The sequence below is a fragment of the Lissotriton helveticus genome, chromosome 11 (genome assembly GCF_964261635.1).
Source record: "Lissotriton helveticus chromosome 11, aLisHel1.1, whole genome shotgun sequence".
NCBI classification, from domain to species: domain Eukaryota; kingdom Metazoa; phylum Chordata; class Amphibia; order Caudata; family Salamandridae; genus Lissotriton; species Lissotriton helveticus.
In genome coordinates this window covers 1090576022-1090602866 of record NC_136072.1, presented here as the reverse complement: position 1 = coordinate 1090602866, position 26845 = coordinate 1090576022, and the positions used below count along the sequence as shown (strand labels likewise).

General features: G+C 46.8%; 1 protein-coding gene across 1 annotated transcript in view; it reads right to left on the bottom strand.

Moving 5' to 3' along the window:
* LIMK2 (LIM domain kinase 2) overlaps positions 1-26845 on the bottom strand; it is a 313781-nt gene that overhangs the window by 217280 nt on the left and 69656 nt on the right. The gene's annotated exons all lie outside the window — the stretch shown is intronic.

Genomic DNA, 26845 nt, shown 5'->3' with positions numbered 1-26845 from the left:
TTACCTCCACCCCTTTGCTCCTTCACTTGGCCAGCTCAGCGTGGCTCCCAGCACTCCGTCCCCTGCACTGGTTGGCTTAAAACACTCCAGAGTGGCATTATTGACATGCTTTAAAGGCACTGCCATCCCTGTCAGACGCAGTGCGACTGACAGACCTGAAACATGGCCAATAACCACTCAGCTCTGCCACATATGCCACTTAGTGACCGACTCTTGTGCTGGCTCTGCACTGTCTGTCACAATGGGTGAGACAACAAACAGCCATGCTCTTGGCTGTCTGATAAAGTACCAACTACAAATGGGCAATGCCCTGTTGCCTGAAGATTATTTTCACAGGATGTCGCCCATTTCCGACTGCTGGATTAGGAACTAAGATTATGCAAAACTAGATGGCTTTCCACTTTACCTTTCCACTCCGAATGGATGATGCCTACTTACATACACAATAAGAGGAGCTGGAGGCAGAGGATGAACCACAGCCTGAAAACGATTTAATGGTAAAATACAATTTAATGGTGCTTAGCTCTGACTGCATGTTCATAGTCAGGCCACAATGACTTTGTAAGCGCCGTTAAACAAGGAAGAAGACTGCTGCAGAATTGAATGATATTTCAGAAGTGATGCACTGCCAGAATGAAAAAAAGATGAACACAGAACATGGCATAACTTGCATTCGTGCCACTAAGACCGTTCTTTCAAAGTGAAAGGAAGCACTTTTAAAGTCCGGCGCGGAGGGGGGCTGTTTTGAGCGTTAAGGCATACGAGGTGGCTTGGACAGAACTTGTCTGTTTGGCAACCAGCAAGAAGTGACTCCGGGAGGAGGGTGGGTCTCTACTGAGACAGCATGGCATGTGCACCAGAGCAAGGACAACCCGCTGCCGAATTTACGCTCCCCACCCAGCTGCAAAACAAGACAATGAATGAATGAATGAATCAATCAATCAGAGTACTTGAAAAGCGTGCTAGTCACCCGTGAGGGTCTCAAGGCGCTGGAGGAGGGGGAGCTGCTACTGCTCGAAGAGCCAAGTCTTGAGGAGCCTTCTGAAGGTGAGCAGGTCTTGGGTCTGCCGTAGGTGGGTAGGGAGGGTATTCCAGGTCTTGGCGGCGAGGTGGGAGAAGGATCTGCCGCCGGAGGTCGTTCGTTGGATGCGGGGGACAGCAGCGAGGGCGAAGCGGAGCTGTCGGGTGGGGGAGTAGAAGTTGAGTCTGCTGTTCAGGTAGGCTGGTCCGGTGTTGTGGAGTGCCTTGTGTGCGTGGGTGAGGAGCTTGAAGGTGATCCTCTTGTCGACTGGGAGCCAGTGTAGGTCTCTCAAGTTGGGGGTGATGTGGCTGCGGCGGGGGTCGTTGACGATCAGTCGGGGGGAGGTGTTTTGGATGCGTTGTAGTAGTCGTATGTATTTCCTGGGATTCCTGCATAGAGTGCGTTGCTGTAGTCCAGTCTGCTGCTGACGAGGGCCTGTGTCACCGTTCTTTTTGTTTTGGTCGGGATCCACTTGTAGATCCTGCGGAGGGTGTTGTAGCAGGAGGAGGAGACAGCGTTGACCTGTTTAGACATGGAAAGGGAGGAGTCGAGGATGAATCCTAGGTTGCGTGCATGGTCGGTGGGCGTCGGTGCAGTTCCCAGTGTGGTCGGCCACCAGGAGTCGTCCCAGGCTGAGGGGGTGGGGCCGAGGAGGAGTACCTCCGTCTTGTCCGAGTTTAGCTTCAGTCGGCTGTTCTTCATCCAGTCGGCGACGGCCTTCATTTCCTCATGGAGGTTGGTTATGGCGGTGTGCGGGTCCTTGGTGAGAGAGAGGATGAGCTGGGTGTCGTCGGCGTAGGAGAGGATGTTAAGGTAGTGTTGGCGGGCCACTTGTGCGAGGGAGGCCATGTAGATGTTAAACAGCTGAGGGATGTGCCCTGGGGGACGCCGCAGATGATGTCCATGGCCTCGGATTGAAAGGGCAGAAGGTGGACGCTCTGGGTTCTGCCGGAGAGGAAGGACGTGGTCCAGTCTAGGGCCTTCTCTTGGATTCCAGCTTCTAGGAGGCATGTTTTTAGAGGGCGATGGCAGACCGTGTCGAAGGCGGCTGACAGGTCCAGGAGGATGAGGGCTGATGTTTCACCGTTGTCTAGTTGGCACCTGATGTCATCTGTGGCGGCGGTGAGGGCTGTCTCGGTGCTGTGGTTTCGTCTGAACCCGGACTGGGACGGGTCCAAGATGTTGTTGTCTTCCAGGTGGCGGGCCAGTTGCATGTTGACGATTTTCTTGATGACCTTCGCCGGGAGCAGGGAGATGGCCTGAAGTTCTTGAGATCCTTGGGGTCCACCTTGGGTTTCTTGAGGAGGGCGTTTATTTCGGTGTGTTTCCAGCTTTCCGGGAATGTCGCTGTTTCGAAGGAGATGTTGATGACCTTCCGTAGTTTGGGTGCGATGGCCGCGTCTGCTTTGTTGAATACGTGGTGTGGGCACGGGTCTGACGGAGATCCTGAGTGGATGGAGTTCATGACCTTGCGTGCCTCGTCGTCGTTGGACCAAGAGGTCAGGCGGTTGGCGCTGGTGGTGTTCACAGGGGGGGGGGGGGGGTGGAGTCTGGCGTAGTCGGTGCGGTCATAGTGTTAAGGCTGTCATGGATGTCAGCGATCTTGCGGTGGAAGAAGAAGGCTAGTGAGTTGCACAGTTCTTGTGAGGGCGGTATGTAGTTGGCGTTTGCGCTGGGGTTGGAGAGTTCCTTTACGATGCTGAAGAGCTCTTTGCTGTTGTGTGCGTTGTTATCCAGGCGGTCTTTGAAGGAGGATCTCTTGGCTAATCTGATGAGGTGGTGATGTCTGAGAGTGGCGTCCTTGTGGGCTGCGTGGTTGTCCGGAGTACGTTCGTGGAGCCATATCTTCTCCAGTTTCCGACAGGCGCGTTTGGAGGTCTGCAGCTCATCGGTGAACCAGGTGGCTCACTTGCTGGCATGGTTGTTGGAGGGTTTCTTGAGTGGGGCGAGGGTGTTGGCGCAGTCGTCGATCCACTGCCTGAGGTTGGGGGCTACGGCGTCTGGGTTGGTGGGGTCGGTGGGTGGGTTCTGGGCGAGGGTGGTGATCAGCTGGTCTTCGGTGACTTTGCTCCAGCAGCGGCGAGGCAGCTGTTGGGTGCGGTGGTGCGTGGTTGGTTTGTTGAAGGTGAAATGGATGCAGCGGTGGTCGGTCCAGTGGAGTTCGGTGGTGTGGTTGAAGGCGACGTGGGTGCCTGTGGAGAAGATAGGGTCCAGTGTGTGGCCAGCGGCGTGGGTGGGTGCGGTGACGAGTTGTCTGAGGCCGAGGTTGGCGAGGTTGTCGATCAGGGTGACGGAGTTGGCGTTGTTCTCGAGGTGGAAATTCAGGTCCCCGAGTAGGATGTAGTCCGTGGAGGCAAGTGAGTGGGTGCTGGCGCGGTCAGCAAAGGAGTCACTGAATTGTGCTCGGGGTCCGAGTGGTCTGTAGATGAGTGTTCCTCGGAGGGTGGTGGTGGGGTCAGTGTCGATCCGGAAGTGCAGGTGTTCGGCGGAGTTGAGGGTGTCGTCTGCGTGGGTGGCGACCTTGAGGGTGGACTTGTGGATGATGGCTAGACAAGAATTTGCAATACAATAGGTCTCGCATTTGCGAGAGTTTAAGCTATTTGCATTGTAAATGACAATGCCTTGTATTTATCTGGTTTGATAATTAACACATAAATAAAAGGCAGTCTCATTTACAATGCCAATAGCTCAAACTTTTGTAAATGCGAGACCTATTTCACTTCCAAGACGTGGCCGCCATTGCCCCGGGCTGCTTGGAAAGCGAAAGCGCTCATGGCGTACTGAATGTTGCAGGAAAGCATGTCGTGCCTGCAGTAGGAGAAACTCAAAGAAAATAGTGCTTACAGACTAAATAAGACATACTGTGTAGCAACAGAAGTAAAAGGGCCAGTCCTCATATGAGGTTACAAATGAAGATAAGGCAGTACTAAAGAGGGACTAACAAGCCTATTAACTAATCAGAAGCCAGCATTTACAAAGGACAATGACAAAGCCAATGAAAAATATGGGCAAAATGTGGGCGGAGCTTCAGGTCCATACTCAAATACAGCATGCCTCACAGCGCATGCGCAGCCCAGGCTCGACCTATTGAAAACAGATATAGAAAGGTACCCAAAGCAGCTTCTGAGGAGGAAAGTAAAATGCATGAATAACATCTCACCAGGGCAATGCCAGTCACAGGCACTGATACGTTTTCAAGTAACTCTGTTTCCTTCAAATCTATTTCTCAATTATTTATTTGATGACAATTTGTTCTCGTGCAGTTCTGGGAACAATAAAGCAGAAAGAGGAGAAGTAAATTAAGCATCTGTTTAGCGTGTCAAGGAGTTTGGTAAGCACATCTGTTTGTTGTTGGGTAGCTTTATGTGTGTTTTAAACATGGAAGGCTAAAGTGTCCAGAGAGCATTATTTGCTTCTCAACTAAATCAGTAACAGAAAACTAATAAAATGAAACATGAAAGCGGGCGCTGCACAAGTTTTACAGTCCTGTTTTCAATCAGCACTGGAAATCGAAAGTCAGGGGGAGCAGCTGTGCGACCAGACAGCATTCCTATGCCACCTGCAGATGCAGGCAGGAGAAAACAATTTAAGAAAATAGTGCTGGAGGCTGTAATTAAAAGGTACCGGGTAACAACACATGTAAGAGGGCCAGTCCTTGTGGGAGGTTACAAGATGAGACAAGGCGGTACTAAGGAGGGACTACAACGCCTATTGACCAATGAAAAACCACCATTCACAAAGGACAGGAGACAACTAAAAAGATGGGCAGAAAGCAGGCAGAGCTTCAAGTCCATACCTGAATACAGCATGTCTCAAAAAGCTGCCTAGGCGAGACCTAAAAGCGCAGAACTGGACACATTGTTAAACAGAGGCATGGGTGTCTGGTGGTGGCCCTTGCATCAAAATGGGATGGGGGGGGGGCAGGAGTTGTGAAGGGGGTGGTCTCTAGGAAGGGTGCTTTAAATTTCCTAAATGATATTCATAGGCCAGTCTTATATTAATACGGGGAAAGCCATGGTCTAGCGCTTTGAGGTCATGGGGAGGGTGCCCCCACCCTAGGTCTCAGACTTGGACAATAGCTTGGAAGTCTAGGAAAAGGGTCCCCTCATTAGGAGCTTAACTATCAATATTGCAGCAAGTGCAGTGGCACGACGGCCTAGAGGTAATAGGAGGTCATTCATGTATGTTTCCGGTCAGCCAGTGGGCAGGAACCCATTTACCATGCATGCACCAGGGACTTTGCCACCATTGCCATACTGTACGTAGCACATGGTGATGCAAGGCCAAGGTGCATCACAGGCGCAGGATGCTGCGGTCCGGCACTGGCACAGAAGGACAGAGGTTCATTACCGGTGTTTAATTCCCCACTCCACAGCCCAATCCTCTGGGCATATGCGGAGGTGGAGTATTCTCTAGCACGGCCGAGCGGAACAGAGGGACAAGGTCAGTTCAGGCGACTGAGTGGAGCCCAAGAGGGCAGTCAGCAGCGGTGAGCATCCCAGCTGCCTTGGGTTGGATAAAAGACCCACGAACAAATGGTGCACGGTACGGACATATCTGAAGCGCAGAAACGTGGACGCTGCCTTGCTCCAGGAGCCCATCTGAGCAGAGGTGTCTAGACTCCAGAGGCGATGGAGAGGCCAGGTTTATGCAACAAGCTACTAGGCCTTTTCCAGTGGAGCTCTGATAGAGGTTCGATCAGGGGTCCCCTGGACGTGGAAAAAAGGTATATTGATGAGAGAGGCTGATAATCTATTGTGGTGGGGAGGCTCAATGGCCTTTGAGTGCTTATAGGGAGTATTTATGGCCCCAATGTGGGGCAAATGTTGCCGACTGACTGACTTATCCCGCGGTCTATCTGTCACACCTAATCTATCGAGGCTCCTAGAGTGCAACAACAACTGTACACCAGATATCACCCTGGACATACCTGCTCCCCCCACCCCCAGGTGAATCACAGGTGACACTAGCGCTGGGTTTTTGAGACTGGATGCATAGCTGAATTTTAAGAGACATTTGGCTGGACTGGAAGCAGGGTCGAAACAGGTACTCTTTTTACTCACTGGTGCACGTCCGACTTGATCAGGTGTTGGGCTCCTCAAACCTGGATGCTCCGGCGAACCGGACAGAGTACCTTGGATGCGCCCTGTCAGATCACAAGCCACTGCAAGGGGAGCTCTTGTGAGGTAGAGGTAGATCATCTATCCCCACCTGGAGACATAAGCTTGGCTTCCTATATAAGACCACATTTTATGACCTCCTCCAGGAACAGACGGCGAATTACTCTGATGCAAATGCACTCATGGTTTCGCATACCCACGTCAAATGGGATGCCTTTAAAGTTGTCATGCAGTGACACTGCCTGGGTTAATGTTTGGGAGTTGCCCGCCTACTGTGGGCAGAATTGTGTACCATAGAGGTCGCCATCTGGCGGCTGGAGAAGGAAACCCCAGTGCCCCCGGAGGCCCGGGGGGCCTTTCGAAATGAACACAAAAAATATTTAGGGGTATCAGAAAAGCTTCATTACAATCATTGACGGGATCACCTTGCCTCAGTGCAAGCAGAGGGTGGGCGAGTGGGGAGGCTGCTAGCGTGGTTGATCTGGTCTGAGGATAGGGGTAAGCCTGTTGTACAAATAGCAAGACCGACAGAGGGGGTATAAAATGCATGGTCTCATAGTTTTTGTCTAGAATCACACTGAGGGTCTGTGTACATTAAGGAATTATACCGGTACAGGGACCATATTATGATGAAGGTAATCCTTTACAGACGGCGTCTAGGATGACAGGCATTCCATTTCCAGCCTCGTGACTGAGAGCAGGCAGACCCCTGTAATTTCAGCAGGACTTATTTTATAATACGGTCCCTGTAAACAGATCTCTCACATAGACTCCTGAACCATTACAGAGTTTTTGGGACTTTCTAAGTGCCGTCGTTTCATAATCATCATAACAAAGGCAAATACTTTGAATGCCGTCATCATCAGTGTATCGATGAGTCGCTGTCCTTCGATATTGGGGTCTGACACATCAGTTGATGAACCCGGACATGTTTACTTTCTATGGACCAATAAGTGACCCATCTTGGACAACGACAATCGCCACAAAAATCTTTTAAACCTTTTTCTTGTCCAGCTCTTATAGAGGTTTTCGTGACCTATGTACATGGCTCCTAATGAAGGCGTACAGCCGAAACACGCGTAAGATTCACAATCTCCAGAGCCATGCCAGAAATTAATGTATTTTCCATAAAATGAAATAAGAATCTGTATATATATTTTTTGATGAATGTTTAATTAATCCCATATACTACAATATTTATTGTTGACACTGACAGGAAACAGATTTATAGCACAGCGTCAGGATGTATAGTAGGGAATAGGATTATAAAAGTGTAAACATCATGTATTTCTTGATTGTAGAGCCATCATCCTCTCAGCATGTTCTTTTTAAATTGTACAGGACTTTAATGTTCTAATATAAAATATAAATATAAAATATCTTCTTCTACATTGAATTTGACAGGGTGTATTTATATTATACTGTGTATGCTGTTTGGGTCCAGAAATCACATTCTACTTTCCTAAATTTGCTTTATTTACATTTAGTTTATCAAGCACTGTACAGCGATGTTGTGGAGAAAGGAAAGACAAGAAACAAAGTCTTAACATCATAGCAGCAAGGGAAGAGAACCAACTTTCATAGATTTCAATAAGCTGGCGTTTGAGCCTTGTTTTGACGCACCCTGCTTGACATGAATTATTTTATGTTAGTCTGTAAATCAAGAATATAACTGCAGTCTTCAAGTGGGATTTTCAAATTGAGAGCTTAATCAAGTTTAAAAGGAAGTCACAACTATACAGCACGGTTCTTGTTTGCACTGTGTATTTCTGCAACAGCTTCTAATAGTTCAATTCAGTCACTCGGAGATAGCTTGGCCGAAGTTGTGATCAGGTGTGTAACAGCTGGCCTCATGCAGGCCAATATGTAGCAATTTGTTCCAGAACAAAAGTATGCATTAATTTGCCAGTAGTAGAAAGCACATCAGTATCTACTAGATAAGTTCTAGTAGACTGCCAGTAGTAATCTTACAGAGAAAGTAACGAGTATCTATTGGTCCCAGGTTAGTAGACTGCCTGCAGCAGTCATCTACAGGGGCGTTAGTGTGCATGTAGCAAACGGCCAAAGGGCCCACATGTGCCAGTAGGCAAAGGACTCTAGGAAAGTCAGTAGTCCATCAAGTTTAATACCGTGCCTGTATGCAAGACCCACTTGTACTAGCGACCCACAGGAAAGTAGAGTGCCAGTGGCTTAATGGCAAGTAGTGTATCTATAGCCACCGGCACAAAGGAGGTCAAGGAATTACTGACGAGCTAAGAGTGAATACACCATAGAACAGAAGAACCTAAGAAACCAGAGGCCCAGTAATTGTGCACCCGTTGACCACCATTACAGACTGAAAGCCTGTGCTAATTCTACAACAGCAGGCACCGGGGATTCCCAAACCTAGTAGGGATATGTTTTTTTTGGATCAAATTTGTTTTATTATTTTTATCGGCAGTGCATATAATACAATTGAACAATTGCAACAACTGGAAATTATGCCCTCCCTCTCAATAACTTCCCCTGCGGCGCCTCATTCCAGGGTCGGATCAATGTGTCCATGCGAGCCTGTGTGGGCCTTATGCTTCTTACAAATGCCAGCAACAACCCAAAAACCCAACATTCTGAGGATCTGGAATATGTTAAGGTGGAGACGCAAGAATTCTTTAAAATCAACATTGGGTCGGCGCGCTCTAGTTTAGTATGGGACGCCTTTAAATGCTCTCTGAGAGGGATCGTTAAAAATAAAACTTCGTTTCGTAAGAAACGATACACCAAAGAGGTTACACTAATAGAGGCCAACATATTAAAAGCTCAATCAGATTTAGAAAACTTAAATCATTGCCCAGATCATGTTATACATGCAAAACAGGAGCAGTTAACAAAGCTTCTGTATTGAATCAGCGTATATTGCAGAAGTGGGAAGCTAGTAAACTAGCCAATTTTGAATTTGGGGAAGGTGCAGGCAAATTATTAGCCTGGAAATCTAGAACAGATCAAACACGCAATAACATCAGCTCTATAATCTCTGATTCTGGTACAGCATCTTCGGACGCAGAAATAAGGTCAGTTTTCAAAGATTTTTTTCAGGCTATTTATAGAGAAGATAACAACATCACCTCTATCGATGTAGCAAATTGGCTCAACAAAATTTCCTTACCAGTACTCTCTAAAGAACAGGCAACTACATTGGATACCCCAATCCTGGTTGAGGAGGTAGCATTTGCTATATTAAATAGTAAATCTGGCAAGGCGGCGGGCCCGGATGGCCTTCCGGCTGAGTTATACAAATATATTGCAGCAGATATTGCGCCTTTTCTCACCACGCTATTTAACCAAATACTGGTAGAAGGAGATTTACCTCCCTCATCATGGAGCAAAGCTTCCATTACGTTAATATTGAAACCAGGTAAAGATGCCACCGCCTGTGGATCATATCGCCCAACTTCAGTCTTAAACGCTGATTATAAAATCTTTGCATCTATACTAGCCAAACGTTTGGGACAAGTAGCTCCTTCAGTATTACATCCAAACCAAAAGGGCTTTGTTAAGGGCCGCCAACTCTACGAGTTAATTTATGACTTGATAGGCGCAATTGACATGGCAACTAATTCATTACAGCCCTTAGCTATTCTTACCTTCGATGCCGCCAAGGCTTTCGACAGGGTCAATTGGAAATACCTGTCGGGGGCCTTGGGGTGGGGCGGGCTTTTGGGGTGGGGCGGGCTTTTTGCCGGGCTGTGGAATTATTATATCATGAACCTTCAGCCTCGGTTTTGGTTAACGGCGGACTATCTGAGCCTTTTACCATCACAAGAGGTACCCGACAGGGCTGTCCACTTTCACCCCTACTTTTTGATATCTATATGGAGCCTTTCGCTCAATCGATCCGCGAAGATATCAACATTGCTCCATTTAGATATAGAGATCGGGAAAAAAAAGTAGCCTTATATGCTGATGATCTCAACATCGGACATTAACACAACGTTCCCATCAGTTATTAATTTGGCACAAAAATTCGGCAATATCTCAGGCTAGGAAATTAATGCCACAAAGACCGAGATTATGGCATGGAATAGTATAAATGCGCCACTCCCAGTACAAACTCGGGACAACATGAAATATTTAGGTATAAAAATCTTACAAGATATCAACCAGATTGCCCACACAAATTTTACATTAGTAGACAAAGACTGTAGGAACTTAATGAACTCTTGGAGACATCTTCCATTGACGCTCTTAGGCCGATCTAATCTGGTCAAGATGTCCATTTTGCCTAAATTGACCTTTGTTTTCAATAGTTTGCCACTATATTTTGAAAAAAAAATGATAACAAAGATGCAGAGTGACATCACCTCATTCATATGGAGGAACAAGACAGCAAGAATTTCTTGGAATAAGTTGAGGCGTCGTAGGGAAAAGGGGGGTTTGGCCGGCCCTGACATTCAAATTTATGCCTGGGCATTCCAGCTGACACATGCCCGAATATTATTTAAAACTCCATCAGATCAGGGAGTCGGCCATATGTTTTCAACACTGCTAAAATGTGAAGGTTTAAATCAGACTGGTTTCTTATTTAAGTTTGGAGATCCAAAATTCTTTAAGAAAATTAAGTTGAAGATATTGCAAGGCCTGGCAAAAACTTGGTATAACATTAGAATGATTACCAAAATAGGCTATTACTCTAACGGCTCTCCCATATGGGATCTTCCGGCTCCACCGGAGTGGACTAAAGATGCTTTGACTAGCCCGCTAAAAGATGCTGGGATCTTAACTTGGGGAGATTTGTTTTTTGAGGGGGAAATGCTCTCCTGGGAACATCTAGTGAGTAAGGTAGGCCCCAATCTCTCTAGACTTAAATATCTGCAGATCTCTAGCTGGGCTACTGCACAAACATCCGGCCTCACCCGCCATCCTCAACAATTATTGGGAGACAATAGTCAACTAGAATCTTCCTTACTGGATATTTCCTTAACAACAAAACAGGTTTCACATCTTTATAACCTAATTTTAGAGGAAATAGACGGAGTGTTACATCTTCCCGACCAATTATGGGGATCATTGTTGCCGGCGGTAAATCTAAAAGAATTATGGAAGTCATCCTTCATTGTATTATGGGACATTATTAAACCAGCCTGGCTGCGAAGAAACCATCTCTTCACCCTTCACAGGGCTTATTATTCTCCTCAGAGGTTGTCCAAATTTTCATCAGGCGTTCCAGTAGTTTGCCCCCGTTGTGGTCAGGTGGCAGCTTCTGATGCTCATATGTTTTACGATTGACCACATTTAACATCTTATTGGCAATCAATAAGCAACAAACTAACGTCTTCAACAGGTACTACTGTGAATATTGATCTAAGCCTGGCAATTTTTGGAGTGACGGACAAAAAACATAGCGCAAATAATAACCTCTTGTTCTATTCAATCCTGGTGGCTCGACGCGAGATTTGTAGGCGTTGGAAAGAGGCATCCCCGCCGATACTACAAGACTGGAGTTCCTCCATACTTTCTATATCGAAATTAGATCTTTCTAGTGGCGGCAAACCAGATAAAAGAGCCTTCTGGCTTAAATTTGATTGGTCTCAATAGTCAAGACTGGGTTTTTTTTTTTTTCCTCCCCAGTTCCAATGATTACGAAGCCATGTCGCACCCCTTTTGCCTACTCATGTTTGTTCTCTACAATTAAGGTCAATTTGTGGTATGAGTAGATGGTGGAATTTGGCTAATGGCAAGCACCATTCCAGGAGTATAAAAGGGCCTGTGATATACTGTGAAACTGACTTCGCTGTTGGGTCCGGACGTATCCCCGTAAAGATTGACCCCTACCAGTCCTGCACTGAGACAGCGTGTCTACTTCTCAAGTCACACTTTTCCTGGTCCGCGGTACTGATGGACCTGCCATGGTTGAGATGAGGAACAATTAAAAAAAAAAAAAAAACACAGCAGGCACCGGGGATTCCCAAACCTAGTAGGGATACGTTTTTTTTGGATCAAATTTGTTTTATTATTTTCATCGGCAGTGCATATAATACAATTGAACAATTACAACAACTGGAAATTATGCCCTCCCCCCTCAATAACTTCCCCTGCGGCGCCTCATTCCAGGGTCGGATCAATGTGTCCATGCGAGCCTGTGTGGGCCTTATGCTTCTTACAAATGCCAGCAACAACCCAAAAACCCAACATTCCCCAACCCCCCTCTCCCGGCCCCCCTTCCACCACCCTCCCTGACCCCCTTTCCCCCCCGGTGTGTTCCTGATTTCCTCTGTGTGGTGTTGTTCAAGTGCGGCGGCGTGGACCTTTACCTGTGCCCTTTGATGGCTTATGGAAGTCGTCAACTAGGCGGAGTACCCTAAGATATTTCTGGCAGGTCAGCTCGTTGAATTCTTGTGTCAGCAGGGAGAACAGTGGCTGCCATTGTTCGTTAAAGGAGTCCGTCGACTGCGTGAGGGAGGCTTGAATGTGTTCCATGCCCATAACATACCAAAGTCTATGGAGCCATCCCGTGTGTGTGGGTTTTCTCGTGGTGCCCCATAGTGAGAGGATGTGGTGTGTCGCCGCCCCCATTGCTAGCCCTTTTTGCCTCCCCCGTATTGACTTGAGTGGGAACGTAAGCTTATTGGGGAGGCCCAGTATTGTGTATGCGGGAAAGCGGGGTATCTCCGTGTCAAAGTGTTGGTCTATGTCGTGGAGCACTCGGTCCCAGTATTCCTGCACCTCTACGCAGTCCCACAAGAGATGTGTCATGGTCCTCGTTTGACTGCACTCCCTCCAGCACGTAGAATCGCGACGTGGGTTGCTCTGATGGAGCCGTGCCGGGGTTAGAGGCCAATAGTAGGCTATCTTAATGGCTGATTCCCTGCTTGCTACATTCCTGGCCGTGTGGTGGGCTCTGTAATAAATATCATGCCATTCCTTGGTTGTGAAGGAGCGATCCAGTTCCCGCTCCCATCGTCGCTGACCTGCGGAGCGTGTAGTAGGCGGAGAGGGGCCTAGCATTTTATACAGCTCCGTGATTGCTCGTTTGTTGGTTGTCTTTGTGACAAGCCACTTTCTGTACACCGTAAGGTGCCGGCTGACATGTGGCAACGTGTCCCTGTCCGTGAGCCAGTGTCGGAACTGGAAGTATTGGAATCGTTGCGGGCGTTCCACATTGTACATCTCCTGTATAGTACCTAGTTGCATGAAGCCCTCCGTGTCGAACAGGTGACCGGCCAACCTGCAGTCTGTTTGTCGCCATTGAGGGAACGATCCTGGGGCCAGCCCCAGCGGAAAGGCCAGATTGTCCAGCAGCGGAGTCATCGGTGATGGGAAGGAGGTTAGTCCCTTTGAGACCGCCACCGCGTTCCACACCTGGAGCAGTGTGCGGGTGATAGGCGATTTTTTAATATATGCAGGCCTGTCCGGTCTCCGCAGGAAAGGGACCTTCCATAGCGATGTACGGGCCATTGCCCGGTCCTGGAATAACCAGTGTTTTTCGGATTCCGGACGGGACCATTCTAGTAAATATCGAAGCTGTGCCGCTTGGAAGTACCTCTGGAGGTCGGGAATGGCTAGGCAGCCCTCCGCGGGGGTACGCCTAGCCGAATCCCGGCAGAGTCTGGGGCGTTTCCCTGCCCAGACAAACTTTCCGATTGCATCCTGCAATTTCTTGATCATCCCTATAGGTGGTGTGACCGGGATAGTTTGGAAGAGGTATAGCACCTTAGGTAACGAGACATCTTAATTGCTGCCACCCGCCCTAGCCAGGAAAGTGGTTGCTGTCACCACAGCTGTAGGTCCCCCTGCACTTGAGCGAGGAGCCTTGTGTAGTTGTGTTCAACCGTTTGGACGGTGTTGGGTGTCAGGGCAATACCCAGGTAGGGCACTGACATGCTAGTGGAAAGCCCCCCTATTTTCAGCCGGCCCCTGTGGGATGCCCGAACGTTGCGCCCCAAGGGCAGAATCACTGACTTTCCGACGTTCCTGTTAAAGCTGGAGACCCTCCCGAAATTCGCCATTTCCTCCAGGAAAGCGGGGATCGAAGACACTGGGTCCTCCACGGCCGCCAGGATGTCCTCCGCGTATAGACTTATGGTCTGCTGTGCCCTCCCAAAGCTGATGCCTGTGATAGCCGGGTTGTCTCGTATGTGTTGCGCTTAAGGCTCTATGTAAAGGACGAATAGTAGCAGCGAGATCGGGCACCCCTGTCTGGTACCGCGCCTGATGTCAAAGGGCCGCAATCCCACTCCATACACCCAGATGGTTGCCCGGGGGGCTACATAACAACTAGCGACCCATGCCCTGAACCACTCCCCCACGCCGAACCTCACCAACGTCCCGTCTAAGTACCTCCAATCCACCCTATCGAACGCTTTTTCGGCGTCTACCGATAGAAGGGCCATGTTCGAATCGTTGAAGTGGGCTTTATCTATGACATTTAACAAACGTTTGGTATTATCTGCGCATTGTCTGTTTGGTATAAAACCTGCCTGGTCAGGATCTATGATACCTGGTAGGCAGGGACCCAGTCTCGCCGCCAGGATCCCAGTGAACAGTTTGAGGTCTATGTTGAGCAGCGAGATTGGCAGGTATGCCGCACACTGGGTCCCGTCCTTGCCCGGCTTCGACAGGACGACGATGTCCGCCTCTAGCATGTCTTGGGGAATGGAGCCCGGTCCCTGGAAGGAATTGAACAATCTGACAAGTACTGGGGCCAGTAGGGGGCAAAATGTTTTGTAGAACCCCGCCGAGAATCCGTCTGTCCCGGCGCCTTCAGCGGCTTGAGCCGTGTGATCGCGGAAATTACTTCCTCCAGCCGAATCGGGGCGTCTAGAGACTCTGCATTGGACTCATTGAGGGCTGTGACTGATGCCTCTCTAAGGTATGCCTCCCCGGCTATCATATCCAGGGTTGGGTCCTCCGCGTATAAGGAGGCGTAAAAGGCTCGAAAAGCCTCTGCTATTTGATCGTCCTCCCGGACCTCCCGACCATTGTCGTCCCGGATGGCGGAGACTTTGGAGCGGAGTACCTTGGTTTTGAGTTTGCTAGCCAGCAAACGCCCAGTTCTGTCTTCGCCCACACAGTATGTGTGGCGAAGGCGTAGCGCCGCGTGTTCCGCACGGTCTAGGTCAAGGCTTGCGAGTAAGGCTCGAGCCGCTTAGAGTTTGCGCCATATCATGGAGGCCCCTGTTCGGCTATGAGCTCGTTCAAGATCCATCACCTGTTCCGACAGCGCATGTCGCTTGTCCCTGCGCTCCCGAGTCTCCTCTGCAGCTATCGCAATCAGCTCCCCTCGTACAACCGCTTTGAGTGCCCCCCAGATCGCAGTAAATGCAACCTCGTCATTATCGTTTATGCGTATGTAGTCCGTAATGCATTTGGTGAGCTGTTGTGTGACCCCTTTGCGTTGGAGTAAGCTTTCCCTTAGGCGCCATCTTCCTCTGCGTGTCTTTACCCGTAGAACCTCCAGTCGGATCATTACTGCATCGTGGCCTGAGAGAGCTGCCAGGACAACCTCGATATCTCTGACCATAGGGGCTAGGTCCATGGACCCAAAGAAGTGATCGATCGGGGCGCAAGTGTGGGGTACATGTGAGTAAAAGGTGTACCCCGGAGTATTGGGGTGGGCCCCCCGCCATAAATCTAGGAACCCCCTGCTGGCCAGCTACTGCCCTCTCGCCCTGGAAATTGCCCCCGCAAAGCCAAAGCACTGTCCTGACCTGTTCATCCTGGAATCCATCAACATGTTAACATCGCCTCCCAGCAGCGTGTACCTTGTGTTGGATGCCAGGACATCTGCCAGAGCCCCCATGAGAAAGGCTTCTTCTTTGGTGTTGGGAGCGTAGACCGACCCTATAGTAATCGCCAGATCTCCTATGTGGACATTGTATGCTAGGAGCCTGCCCTTAGTTTCTGCGATCTTGTCTCCTACCCGGCCCTTGAAATGACGTGCAAAGAGTATAGCGGCCCCGGCTTTTTTTCTGTGGTGGAGCAGAAATATTGCTGGGGGAAAGCTCTGGACCTCATGCGGTGCCAGTCTTTAGAGAGTAAATGCGTCTCCTGTAATAAGCATATAGCAGCCCCTGAGTTCTCTAACTAGGATAGGACCGCCCTCCTTTTGATGGGGTTATTGAGCCCCTTCACATTCAAGGTGATAACCTGAAGTGTCGCTTCAGCCATGGGTCTATGTACCTTGTGTCACGCCGTGCCGTGAGCAATCGTCGTCTTTTCGTGCCCTGTTCAAGCCCCGTTTGGATGGAACACACCGGCATCCGCCCCCCCACCCCCTGCCCCCCTCCCTCCAGAGCCCCCCACCATCCCCTCACCCCAACTCCTGCCCCCCTACCCCCCTCCCATTCCCCAACTACCCCCCAAAGTCCCCCACCCCCCAACTCGGCTGCCCCCACCCTGACCCCAACTGAGAACTCCCCAGATCCCTTGGCCTCTCCCTGGACCCCAATTAAGAACTCCCAGGAACCCCTGGCCGCACCCTGGACCCCTGCCCCCGCCACCCGCCACCCGCCATCCCCCCCTCCCAACCCCAACTGGAAACTCTGAACTGTCATAGTCCCGGGCCTATCCGTACACAGTTCAGGCCTACGGAGTCTTTACGTGGAGGGGTGTGTGGAAGTGGCGACCTCTTCGGCCCCCACCCGCCCCCCCCCCCTGACCAGCTGATTCCAGATGCAAAGAGAAACCCCTTTCTGATTGTTGCACTAGTCCAGTGCGCTAGGTCAGGGTGCATGTCCCGGACGGCTAGTCCGACGTTGCTGTGTCAAGATATGTTTTTTTAAAGATTCCGATGCACATCTGAGCGACCATGTTCAGTGAAGTCATGTCTAAGCATGTTCAGAACCAGACATACCAGAGAAACCTTTTTGGTAAAAGGGATAAAAGTGGGATTTGCTTTTTCTTTATCTTGGAACAATCACTCACTTTGGGTGTCGGCATCCTGTTGTGTTCATGTTTTCGAGCTTGAAAGCATGTCTTTAATTTATTGTGTGATATTTACAATTAGTTATTTATCTCGAAGAACTACTCCTTAAAGTGTTTTCACAGACAACCAAGTAGTTTGGATAGCAGAGGCAATGGCAGCTCCCACTATCTCCTTTCAATTGGACATGCGCAAAAGACTGGATACCCAGGTCTCTAACTTGGCCCATATTCCGAAGCACACCTAGAGTGGAAACAATGTATATAATTGGTTTTTGCAGCTCTGGTGCACTGTTTTTTTACAGCGGACCTCAGACATACCATCATAATGCTAGTCATACCGCCTTAATTTGCTTCTCAACAGAGAAGTGTAAATTCCCATTAACATACTAGTAAACTGACTTCTGAGGTTCATTTCCAGGTTGGCGCATTCAGAGCAGACTATTCCCACATATCAAACACGCGCCCTAACCTCTGCAGGCTCCATAACTGATTGGACAGAAGAAGTATAGCAAAGATCCAACTGGAGGTATCGATGTCCGGTCCTGGAATGCTTCTGATTCAAATTAATTACAGTACATCTGTGTAAAATTAAAATAAACAAATGTAGCTCAGAAGACCTGCACGCTCATGATATAACAACCACAGAGTGGCTAAAGTCCATTGAGAAAGAGTTACCAGGGATGGGGAGGAGTTCCTAGGTTTTAACCTTGAAGCGCTGCTGTGGAGCTTCAAGATTGGGTTTGACCTGGTGGTGTAAACTACTGATGTCAATGATGGGGAGAGAAGTCCATTTTAAAATCATAACACTGTCCAAGTTATTATATTAACTGCAGAATACTCTGCAAAGAAGCCCCATTGTTTCAAAAGCTGGAGGCGGAGATACAATCCCTTACATCATTGATGATCCACATTATTAGCACTAGCCATGCTGTTTAAAGTGAGGACATTACACTCCCTAATCAAACTATACCCCTGGACCTCTCAATTGCTGGCCCTTAATGACTGCTCCCAATAACGACCCAGCTGTCAGCCTAAAAAACAGTCACTCTAAAAGTCCCCTAACAACAATATATATATACAGTGGGAAAGGGCTATATACTTCACTCACAACACAGACAATAATAAAGATTTGCAGGAGAGTTACACTTCTCAATAAATCACATAGGAAGAGTTTAAAAGTAGCCTCTCCACGGGTTCGTACTGCATTGAAAGGCTTATCCAGACTGAAAGGATTTGATAAGCTGGGAGCCGCAGGCATTTATAAGCTAAGAGGTGCTTGGGACGACAAAATAAAGACCTTTATCCAAATGCAGGAAGAATAGGATATGTTTTCATCTCAATAATTCAAAGGCCTGCAGCTGTGATATGCCCTAGCAACGTGTCCGTGTCCAGCAGACTGGTCCAATTTACCAGCTTCCACCCTAGATTGCAGAGAACTGCCCACGAGACTGACTCAAGGAGTGATATCAGTTATATACGAGACCCTGGTAAACAACAAGCTCGACTGCCAGCCACACCCCGGAGGCTCTTGCAAACAAGCATTTGCAATGCAATAGGTCTCGCATTTACGCGAGTTTGAGCTATTGGCATTGCAAATAACAATGCCTTTTTTTTGTTTTTTGTTTTAAAAACTTAAATAAAAGGCATTGTCATTTACAATGTCAATAGCTTAAACTTGCATAAATGTGAGACCTATAGCGTTGCAAATTCTTTTTTGGATGGCGGGGTGGAGGGGGTGGGGGTGACATAACAATAAAGGATTGGCTGGATTACGACTGAAGAATGTTTTGTTAGCGCCATTTAAATCTCGTGAATCCAGTTTCGTACAGTGAAAAAAAAAAAGCTTCCACAGCTTTGAAGGCTCTACCAGAGATGGAAGGCTACTCGGATGAGAACAGAATTTCTACTTGTGCTAGAAAAAAAAACGCCAGAACCCTCTTCTACTACAAACCCTGTCCAGAGCATCGAGCAAGCACCACTAGGCAGGACGCCGCTCAGTACCAGCCAGTGAGTTTTACCATTCTCACTATATTTGGTTAGAGTTGGCTATTGAATGGAACAAAGCAGATAGTTGGCTCCAAATTTTACAGCAGTTTGGATATACATCAGCAGAAAATACTGAAAAATGCTACTACACATGGGACACCAATAAGTAAGCACTTTTGCACTTAGACGGTCATTTGCACTATTACCCACTGCTTCATAAACCAGCGTTAAGCATGGAAGAAGGATGTAAAATAATTTTTTGTAGTTCACAGTTTCATGAGAAATAATCCGGAAAGCTGCTGACTTGATTTTTTCTTAGGATTAATATTTTGCTACATGAAACACAATGCCTCAAACGTCAGTGACACATCAAGAAATCTCAACTATAGTGAACACAAGCATTAAGAATACTATTCAAATGTAAGAAACTAGATTAAAATACAGGGCAGATATACAAAATGGTAATATGTTGCGCAAAAAAAAAAAAGTTTCCTTGGAATACCATGTGGGAACGCTACATGAGTATATCGAATTTGCAGGTATTTTTGGGAGTGGAAAAATCTTATTCCAAATCAGCCTGCTGCTAAACAAATTCTGGCAGCATTAACATTGCCTTAGGAAGGAAAGGAAAAAAATTGTACGTCGCCAGTATAAATGCACACCTCTTAAGAATTGATGCCGCCAGTAGGAAATGTAAACCTCTTTAGAACATCTCCCACACTGTAAGCGTACATTTAGTCGTAATCATAGTGCAATATTTTCTAAATTATTTTTAAGAATTCCAATAAATGCATTTAAGTACCAATGCAACAATGCAAATGAAAGAACTGTATTCGATCTTACGGTTTTAAAATGTAAAACTCTGCCGATTTACTAGAATATGCAATGCCATCCATAACTGTACTCGACTAGGAGCTTTTTAACAGCGGAAGCCTCCAATTAAAACACGTAACCACCAGTCCTTACACTCAATTATATCTTACTAACTACATATGTGTGTATTTCCATGGGCACATTCATATCCTCCTGTCAGAGGTGGGTCTCTGGTCAGAGCGGTGCAATGAAAGCTGTGAAGCCCACCACAGCCCCAGTGTGTGAGAGGTTCCCCTGGTAGCCTCTGGAGGGGGGAGAAAAACGCTTTAGCTTCATTCTCAGGGAACAAAAGACCGGCAGGAGAGAAGGTTAGTGGAGGTTTTATAGATCAAGAAGGAAAAAAAAGTGGCAACAAGTCAATTTTTCACCCTTTCCTAGCCGTGAAGAAGCTGGACTCTCCGACAACGCCAAACAACGTCATCCTTTTATACAATTGGACAATTTCTATTGATTTACCGCAGATAGAAAACAGAGCGGAACAGATCTATACAAGATGGGCACACTTATTTATAAATATACATTTGCTGCCTTAAATGCACGATAAAAAATACAATAAAAAAACATGCCGTGCACAGCTTTTTCCCCTACAAGCGCTGTCACTATTTCAATGGTACGTCCCTTTGTCACATTCAGTGGCCACAGAACTGAGGACATCCCAGCGTGTTATCCTTGCACCCCGACCACCTGGAAGCCACGTCCCCGGCCGGGGCTAAGGAAGACCAGTCCATCTGCACCCGACTGTTTCCATGCCAGTGGGGTTAGACCCACCATCGCTAGGAGGCCGCTTCCAGCTGCGCATAAAGCAGTATGGAGGGAACACAATGAATACACAAATCTCTCCAAAAGCTCCACTGTGCGGATTCTCACTAGACGATACACCAAACCTCGCACACCGGTGACACAGCTTGATAGCTAAGTCACCAATAATGAGAAAAAAAAATTTCCAACCCCGTGTTTGCTACAAGACCGTGGTGCAATCATTAACAAGCGCAGTCCCGAAAGTGAAAGAGGACCGTGCCGCAGCCGGAGCATGGGGATCTCTTGTCTTTATGGTCCATGTGTTTAACACATGGCCCCATAAAGATAAGAAAGTGCTTTGCGACAGCAGCAAAGCAGGCCACCGAGTCCGGCTCGGAGGTGAAAGGGCGTCTACAGAAAACCCTCATTTTCAATGGCAGGCCACCGTCTAGCATAAACAGTGACGCCAGCCAATGGAAATAAGGGTCTCATTGACAAATCTCGCCGAGCGAACAGCGCATGCGCTGCCACGCTAGGCGAGACCTAAAAACACTTGGGCCCCGTAAAAGTTGTCGACTTGGATGCCTCACAGATGCACTGAAGAGTAATAATCTCCCCAACAAAGAGGTTCCTAACACGACTCCTCTTGCACCCTAGTCACTCCCCAAAGCAATGTTCGGCTGAGTAATCCTCAACACACTATAACACCGCCAGTGCTTGCACAATACACACCACTCTAAGATCCTTCCAATGCCCCCCTCCCCACACATTTATGACCGGCTGGGAAGCCTCTAAACTAGCCCCTGCTACAAGGACATCTGTGGTTAGAAGCATGATCACTAAAAGCATGATTGTACAGCTATGTTTTCCGTGCAAATGTGAGTTTGCTACACTCGCCACAAAATCGATCTGCAGCATAATGTGTAGATTTTAACAATAAATTATATCTCAAAAGGTAAACTGCAGGACAATGGGTGCAATGCCATCCATGCCAGGCAATTTAGGAACGTTAACTAGTCACCTTATTCTGTTCATTGCTATAAAGAGCCATTTAAAGAGGTGAAAATGTTGCCCAAATAGAGCAAACATCCTAACTTCATGATCTGGGAGGTTTGGCTTTTGGCTGCAGCAGGAAATAAAAATACCTACAAGTAACTCAAACAGGGTGTGTAGAATGACTCCCTATATATATTCGTTAATTCATCAACACAAAAATTCATGTTCACATCACAAACACAGCTATTTCAACAGGAAATTCAGAATTTTGAAGGATCATAAACATGCTGCATCTATGGCATTTCATGACCATGTAGAGAACAATGCAGAGTTCCTTTGTAATATCATGGGGCCCAAAGTGACTAGCAGTATCCTTTTAAAATGCAGCAGTGTATTTTACTAATTTACTCCTTAATATTTGGTCACAGCATCACCCCTACCCCCACCCCTGCTTAAATCTTTGGGATTTTGCTCTTTTGCGTTCCTTGCAGACGCTAAGAATAAAAACAGAATATGCACTGCAAACTTAAACAGACCAAAAAGCAGTTCCCAATTATTGCCAAAAGTGGTTAGGATCAGTTTCATGTAAATCAAATTAAAACAATGCTGTGGCCCAGGTGGTGTTAAAACATGCAGGGTATCTACCTTTCCTGTAATGACCAATAGCAAGGAAAAAATAAACATGTTGCCGTAAATATTTCCATTCTGCTAATTGCTTTTCATTTTAGAATAACATATCAGGAGGTGGAAACTGCAGTTCCCGTTTTCTTTCTTTAAACAGCATCTGCTATTATGCTCCGAGACCAGTATTCACCCTGGGCTGCTGGCTTTGGCCGCAGGGACTGTGAAACCAGAAGTCAGCTAAGCTGTTACATCATTTATTTATTACAGGGCACAAGAGAAGTTACAACTCAAATGTAATAGGGACATTAGTGATGGCATTTATTCAAGGATTACAGACTCCACCCAGGAATTATAAATGAAATGTATAACCCGGTTCTGGAGAGCCATTTATAATGGTAGGAGGAACTGCATAATTGCTGCATAAACAGTTTGTATTTGCTGCATAATTTCACCCCCACTGCCACATAATTATTAACTGTGAATCATGTTATAACTCAGCATTAGAAGCTGGTTAAAAGGGGGAAAAGGATACACAGGGAGATTTAGGGCATGTATACAGCCTTCTGTAATGGTGTAAACAAAGGAGCACGGACATACACACTCAACTAATAGTGTTAAAACGCCATCAAGATTCAGACGCACTGAAGCCAGGGTTTCCTCACATGCGGACGACCTGCACTGGTTTGTTCAGCACCCAGGGACATCCCTGGCTGGGGTCATTCACATGTTCCAGCTTTACGGAGATGCATCAAGCCTCAGGATCTACTTCTCAGCCACTGGTTGGTGATCCCCCAACTATTAATCAAATTATTTTATTATGATTTTGGCTCTCGTAAGAGGGCCACATAAAAGTGTACACATTTCCAGACATATCGGTTACATAAACACAAGAACCACATGAAAGTGTACATATTTCCAAACATATCGGTTACATAAACACAGAAAGCTAATAACAAGAGTAGAACATGTACCATTTACAAACCCTAGAATAAGTGCAATACTAATTACGGAACCATGGGGAAAATACAGTGCTAACATGTGCCATAGAAAATATACAGAATCAACCCCACAAAACCACCTCCCAGAACTCAATTAATAAATAACAAGGAAGCCCTTAAAAAAATTAAAAATATAAAAACAAAACATTTCGTTGGGAGGGCAATAAAGTGCAGAAAGGAAAGCATTCAGTGTAAGTATACCCAAACGAAGACAGATAGGTTTTAGCCATCTGCCACGCAGTTTACGAAGTGCAGGGCAGATCAATAACACATGCATGCAGTCCTGATTGTTCACTTTACATAGGTTGCACAGAGGAGATGAACCATTCCATTTAGATAACAATTGGTTAAGAGGTATTAAATCATAGCGTAGGAGAAACCAGAACCTACGTATGCCATGAGGAAGGGACCATGAAACATAGGGTTGAGGTCGTCTCAACTGATACGAATCAAGGAGGTGAACGACATGGCTTTTCCCACAAATTAATTTTAAATCAGAGCGAAAACATAGATCCCATGAAGCAGCTCTCAGCACTGATTTCAACTGTGATGGTGAATACAGAAAAAGCGTGGTTTCATCTAAATTTAGCAAAGATACAGCTTTTCTAAAATTACAGACAAGTTGAGAAAACTCCTTAAGATTACCCAACAATTCAGTTCTGACGAGGGCTCTCATTGTACCTACTTCAGCTCTAGCAAGGCAAGCCACCCATCTTACCAGGGCACATACTCCCTGGGCCCAACTACTCCTAAGTCCAAAATCGAGTCTACAGGCTGCCAGCGAGCACGCAGTATTTAAGGAAGAGAGAGATCTTAGGAGCTTCCCCTCGATCTTATGGCAAAAGTCCCATTTTCCCATATCAATTAGTTCAATACCATATAATATTGTAGCGGGGATTTTGGATCTAAATACTTCCAATAAAATAGGAAAGTGCCGTTTCCCCGTTACATGGTACAGGGCATTCAAACCTTTGCCATGGGCCAGAGCTTTGCGTGTACACTGCTCAATATGGAGTTTCTCACTCAAGTTAGCTGTAACAATTTTCCCTAGAAAAGTGTAAAACTTTACCACCTCCAGTTTTTGATCCCCAATGAACCAACCATAATCAACAGAACGGCATCTCTTCCTGCCAGCTATGCACATGACTTTACTTTTACTAATGTTGATCTTCATCGCATGGGCTACCGCAAACGAATGCAAAGCATGAAGCAGATTTGCCAAACCTTTAGGTGTTAGGTCAAGGATGAGAACGTCATCGGCATACATCATGCATGAAATTGGTGCCCCCCCAATCACCGGGGGAAAGCCCTCTCCGGCGGCCAGGGCAGCCGGAAGGTCTGCCGTGTATAGGGAGAACAAAAGGGGAGCCAGTAAACAGCCTTGTTTAAGGCCATTCAAAGTTTTTATTGTAGCGGATAACCCCCTTTCGCCCCCCATCAAAACCTTGCACCAGGTCTCTGTATGTAGCGCCTTCACCAACTCCAACAAATAGTGTGGGAGCCTGAACGCTGCCAATTTTCTCCACAGCGTTCCACGATCAACTCTGTCGAACGCCGTGGAGAAATCAATAAAGGCAGCGTACACAACGCCACCTCTCACCTGCACGTATTTATTTGTTACCACCTGGAGGGCTGTAAGATTGTCCAGCGTGCCGTGATTCCTGCGGAAACCAGTCTGTTCTAATGGCAAAATATTGTTCTCCTCGGCCCAGTCGGAGAGGGATGTCAAGATACATTTCGCAAATACCTTTCCGACGGAGTCGAGAAGTGCTATCAGACGATAGTTACCAGGACTATCTCTGGAACCCTTCTTAAAGATAGGGACCAGGATACTTCCCCTCCACGAGGGTGGTACTGTTTTAGACAAAAAACACGCCCTAAAAAGTGGATACAGGATTTTACTCCACCTTACAGGATCAGATTTTAGGACCGTCATGGGTAGTTCATCAGGGCCCATTGCCCCAGAGACACGCATAGTTTTTATCGCCAACTCAATTTCTTTTTCAGCGGGGCAAATACAAAGGCCCAAAGAAGAGACACCACTGTCGGAGTCATTACAGATGGGGGCACCCTTTGTAATATCCATAATTAAGCTCCCATTCCCTGAATAAAGGTCTTGAATATAGGCAGTCCAAGCTTTTTCCGCAATAGCGATAGGGGAAGGGCTTATATGAGAGCCACACCCCCTACCGATTATTGCCCAAAACTCTCTGATCCTGCCATGCAGAACTGCCTCCCTCAGACTAATCCATACTTTATCCTCCCCTTCCTTTTTTATTTTTTGCCGAAGTCTACTTCTCTTTCTTTTTAACCTAGAAATTTCTTTTCCCCGGTCTCTAAGTCTATCAAGATATTGTTCACGGACCAGTTTGTTTATTTCCACATTCAAGCTACGCAAAACGCTAGTCACTACTTCTCCATTTTTGGGACAGGGCATTTTCTTTCTTTTAGCATACGAGGTAATTTTACGCATAAATTCCGCAAAGTTAGCCATTTCATTACCGCGCCACTCATCTAGAGATAATAGTGTATAGGCTAGGAAATCCTGCACCTCATTAATGGCAGAAGGATTCCAAAAACATCTTCCAGAAGAAGCGTGGAAAGCCACATCCCTACCGTGCATAGACCACGGTGCGGTAGTCACAGGTTTTAAGGAGAAAGTTACCAGCAATATGCTATGATCACTTAAAGGAGTATCTATAACTTTAAGGTCCAGAATGGAAGGGAACAAACCATAGTCCGTGACTACATAATCCAGAATAGAAGACCCAAAGGGAGACTTATGAGTAAATTTAGCAGGCACATCCGATGGTAATCTCCCATTTAATATGAGCCCGTCGACGGCCGCTAATTCATTCAACAAAATCTTCCCACGTTTATTTGTCACTAATTTATCAGGGAACAGTGACTGAGGAATAAAATAAGCCTCTTCCCTAGGTATATTCCTAAAGAGTTCCAAACTAACATTGGAGATTTTGGAATTCAAGTCCCCCACCAGCAAAATTTCCGGAGGAGACGGAACATTTTTAATCAAAACTATATATTGAAAAACCAGCAATAAAATCTTATTAAAACTCTCATCAGGAGGGATATAAACATTCAAAATCACAATGGGGGATTTTTTACCATTGTTCGACAAATTATCAATGGTTATAGCATGGAACAAATTGCTTGGATCAATATAGTGAGAGAATCTCCATTGCCATTTATTTAAAAGTAAACAAGCAATGCCCCCCCTAGCATGGCCTTTCTTAGAAGGGACCGCGGGCACTTCCAGGGCATAATAGTCCTTTGAAATCTTCAACGTATTAATACACCACGTTTCCTGTAGGCAGATCACATCAGCACCCAGGGAATATAAAAACTCCAGTTTCTCTGGGCTATTGTGGATCCCTGCCGCATTCCAGGAAATAATATTAAATGAGGTGTTAAAGATGTTGAAACAACCTGGGGTTATCTTTGGTTCTTGTAGATAGGGCGCTTTGTAGCCAGTTCCACCGATTATTGTCCTCAGACATAAAAGAATTCTGGGACAGCGGAAGAGGCTTTACTTGGGAGACCGCACGTTTACCCTTAGATACCCAAATCCT